Here is a 4,801-nt window from a genome sequence, read left to right on the forward strand (position 1 = left end):
AAAAAGAAGTTTTCTTGCGAGGAAATCTGGAATCATTTTAGAATATTCTTGCGATCAAAAGATTTTTCAATGATTAGCATAGAGTTGACGTAATAGATAGGAAAGTAATTGATAGATTAGAGATTATGATGTAATAATGCATAAATAGTTAAATGAAACGAATTATTCGCCAGTTCAGAAACATTTTCCTAATTATTCAATTGCTTTTTATTAAAGATTTTCAATGTGATATAAAAACAATCTTTTAGGATGTTGTAATTGTCTGTCTGATTAACGGTGAGATTTTCCTACAGACAAACTAAATATGTAGAATAGAAGTACTTGGATTAAAAGATAAGATTTATTTCCACTTCAATCATTATCTGGATTTCTTCTTAACTCTAACACCAAAAGCGTCATTGGAATGCTTTCGCTGTCAAAATTTCCTCTAAGACCCAAAAAATTCATGTAAATTTCATCGGTGGTGCTCTCGAAAGACCCCAAAGAGAGCACCTCTCACTCTCGCCTTGGGCAACTTGGGGAAGAGGCGCCCCAAAACTGGGTTGCATGATTGCCAAAGTGAATGGCAAATCGAATGGCGTTAAATAAATGGTGATGAAATTAATTGGAGTGGATTCTAAATCACCTGCAAATGTTCGTGCGATGGAGTGAAAATTAATTACACATTTTCTTGCGCCCCTCGAAAGGGGGTGGACAATGGGGTCACCCTTTGATGGTGTTTCAATTGACACTGCCCGTAAATTGGCGCTGAAATTTCCTCTAAGGTGTCTCAGGAGGTCACAAGCGGTGGCGATTTATACACTGGACGCGAAGGCGGGGGCGCGCGCCAAGATTCTCCCCCTTTTTCACGCCAACAGGTTCAACTCGCGCGCGCTCTGGTCAAGTGGAGACGCCGCATTTGCTTCAGTCTCACTCCGTCTCCCGAGCTCTCAACAGCCACGGAAGAGCTCTTCCTCTGCGCGATCGTCTGGCCGGAGAAAAGTGAAGTTGCACCCCCTTTTAACCACTCGCGGTGAGCTGAGAATCCCTTATATTTGTCACTCACTCTTCACTCAGATCTTCACGCGTGTGAATTTCCGCCCGAAAGCTCTGGGTGTGAAAGCGCTCAGGGGAGCCTTTTCCAGGACACTCTCGGCGTCTCTGCTGGCGGTTTGGGGAGCGTGAGTGGCGCGAAAAGTGTGTGGGTGGACAAAAAGTGGGCCGAATGAAAATATTTATCGCTCGTCTAATGTTGGATTTTCACCCTCCGCCCAGCTTTATTTTGTGTTAGCAATTAATGGTGAAATTGTTAATCTTTAGTGTGGAGTGCGTGTGGTGAAGAGCTAAGGACAGAGGAAAGATGGATTTTCCCAAGTGAGGAGCTTCCAAAGGCAGTCTTCAGAATTTGGGATTTCAAATTTAGTCGAAAATCCCTAAAAAATGGGCGGGATTTTGAAGTGAGCGGGACTTTTTTAGATTCCTCTTTGACATTACCAAGATTTTGATCTCTTTAACAAGCTTATTGGTTGAGAGCAATGCTCCTGAACGGAGTTCAAGTTGAGAGACCCAGAAAGGGGTCACGAGAGAAGATTCTTTCCTTGCATGATACTAATTATCAGCAGAATCGGGTGCGTTAAACCCTTCGGGAACGGAATCACGACAGCTCTAATTAATCTCTAGGGGTGAATCTGGCTAGAGTGCAATTAGAGCTTGTTGACTCTCGCCTAGAGTGCTATTTACATCGCCACGCGTGGGCGGCAAACAGAGTATGTTGGACGCAATTAGAGCCACGAAAGAGTGCAATCACTGCTGAGGGCTTTGTGATATGGGCAACAATATGAAGAAAATCAATTAAACTCATCTCTAAAACTCTCTCCTCTTAATCTCTGCGCGCGGATTCCAATGTGATCACACTTGTTTTCATCGCCACTGAGACACTCGGTGAGCAGTGATGATTCCCGTTCTTCAGCGACTCCGAAAGTCACTGGCATGGAACCCATCAGCACTCATCTGAGCTCACGATACGCGGTGCAGTTTCGAGGAGTTTTATTCTCTTGCGAAAAACCCGTAAAAGTGGGTGAAGTGGCTTTTCTTTCACTCTAATTGCTCATGTCTGATGAAATCAAGTGAGATTTGTGCAATTTTTTTTTCTTCTTCTTCTCCTCGTCATGAACACAGCCTGGAAAGCTGCTAATCTGTGAAGAGTGTCAGCTTTTTTCCTCTCTTTATTTATATTATAATGGAAAAAAAATGCGAGTGTTCTTCACTTTCGGACCATTGAAAAGTCCGCTTGTTAATCAGAAAATCTTCCCGTTTTCGCGCATATAAATAATTCTTCACGGTAACGCACGTGTTTACAGTGAATGTTTACATGAAGCGTAATTATATCAAGAGATTTCCTCTCGATAGACTGATACTTTCGCATACTCAATCTTCAAACGTAGTTATAATTAACTCGGAAAGTGAAAATTGGAGAATTTGTGTTTATCCTCTTCGGAGATCTTCAAGGAATTGCACACAACTAATCAACCTGGCTAGGTGAAGACTTTCACACAATTTCTCATCCCAAAAAGTGTGCCGAAATTTACGAAGCGCAACTTAATTGTTTGTCACTGGACAATAATATGAAGGTTCATTAATCATTTCAGCGATCATTGCATGGCCAGTCAATAAATCTCGAACCGCACTCAATTGCACAAATAATAGTGATTTCTCTCCCGCTGGTGAAAATTCGCGTAAAGTGCATTTTTCCGTGTAATTCTTTCCGACTCACCTCAGTGGCCGCGCACCACCGAATGCCCGGTGACCACTTGCTGCCCGTCTCTTCCCCGAAGCTCTGGGGCATTTGCATTGCAAATTAGCGCCCCGAATGCAACCACCGCCGCTGTCTGACGCTCTTGGACGCTCTGTTTTCTCCTTGGAGGCGTCCACTTGCAATCAATAAGACCCCGGAATTGAACTCTGCACCCTTCGCCATGGGTCAAGTGACGCTCCATCGAGCTTTCAGTGCTCATTTCTGCCCTTTTCACGGCCCGAAAGTGCAAATAAGCTGAGTGTTTCAGTGACAAAAGCCAGATCAAGCGACGAGGAGAGCTTAGAAGAGTGATAAAAACTAGAACCGAGCAATGGTTTTGCCCAGATTTAAGAGTCTCTGGTCGGAAAGCATCAATTTTCAGTGATTTATGGCAGTGGAGACGCCTGGTTGTGAGAGCTTTCAGTGAAAATAAAGAAGAAAGAGTGTTCAAATTTATACCCAAAATGCCGAAATTGCATTCTTATAAAGAAAGAATATTTGAGGCAATTACTAAAGTAATCCTAACATGATTTCGTTGCATTTACAAGTCGCTTCTTTAGAAAATGTTAATATTTCCAAAGTTAATTGAAAAAGAGAAGTTTTTCAAGCAGATGTTATCGGTTAATCCAATTCCAGAGTGAAAATCTGAGTGAAATTTCCCGCCTTCCTGCCCCAAAAACCCCGTGATTTATCGTTTTCGTCCCACTCAGAGCGCCACGGGGTCCCCCGAACGTGAGAATGGGGCGCAGAGGCGACTGACTGACTCGCGAGACCATGAGACACGGTGACACAATTGAACTGAAAACAGTGTGTGAAAATGCGATCCCGGTACGACTTCTACTACGCCCTGTCGCCGCCATCGACCGCCTCCAACTACTATGACAATCACGGCGGGAGTCTGTTTGGGGACCCGGTGCCGCCGCCGCCGGCGGGCTTCCTGGAGAACTTGGACAGCTACTTGTACGGCAACTTGAGACGCGGCTCGAGCGCCATGGCGAGCTTCGGCGACCACCAGCTCTCCGAGTTCTCCGCCAGCGACTTCCGCCGCGCCTCAGCGTCGAATCTCACAGAGTCTGAGATTGCCAGCGATGTGCAGGAGCGTCCGGGGCACCAGCAAACATCCTCTTCCTCTTCGGATCACCTATTCGGGTGAGTCTTTCTCCGGTTGTAAAGCGCGCGCACACATACACATTTGAGTATGGGTCATAAAGGGTAGAAAGCGTGGGCAGTAAAGTGCACGGCATCCCTAATGAGTTTCCCACCGACAGGCAATCAACTGGGAGGCCAGCTGAGGGCATTCGATCACCCACTGAGTGGCTCAGTTACAAGACCGCCGCCGAGGAGTGGAGGAGCTCCTTTCCACGCGTTCAGAGTGCCCGGAATGTGTCCGAAGTCAACCACGGAAGCGCTATGACTGCCCTCATCCTCCCGGACACCACGTCCTCCTCCAGCGGAGCCGCCACACATGTCGAGAACACTCCAGAGCCCCACAGAGTGGAGTTCCCCAGCATCCCAGACACCCAAGTGGCCTCTGCCACCAGCAGTGACAATGATGCCCAGGAGGTGGAGAAGGAGCCCGAAGTGCCTCCTGAACGCACAAATGGAGTGGTTTCACCCTCTCCAGCAATCATCACGGACAAAATCACTACAGGGCCCTACAGGTAACTCCTAATCATCCCCGCAATCATCCAGAAATTAACTCTCTTCTCTTCCAGAATCCCAGCCACTCGAAGCGGCACCAAGAGATCAGCTTTCGCTATCATTACCCAACTTTCACCCAACATTTCGCGCCCAGAGAGTCCAGATGGACCGCTCTCAGGGCGATTCTCACCATTCAGAGGCCACGGCTTCCGGGACGCAAGCACCCGCTCATCTTCTCGCCAGGACTCGCCCAAATCCAAGTCCCTGGAGAATTTCCTTCAACCGCAAAGCATTTATGGCAGTCGGAGGCCCAGCTTCGACATTCTCGAATCACTGCCACGCGAAATGGAGAGCTACCAAATCTCCACAGACGTTCGTCACAAGACG

This window comes from Phlebotomus argentipes, unplaced genomic scaffold (genome assembly GCF_947086385.1).
Source record: "Phlebotomus argentipes unplaced genomic scaffold, Phlebotomus argentipes genome assembly contig_5, whole genome shotgun sequence".
NCBI lineage: Eukaryota > Metazoa > Arthropoda > Insecta > Diptera > Psychodidae > Phlebotomus > Phlebotomus argentipes.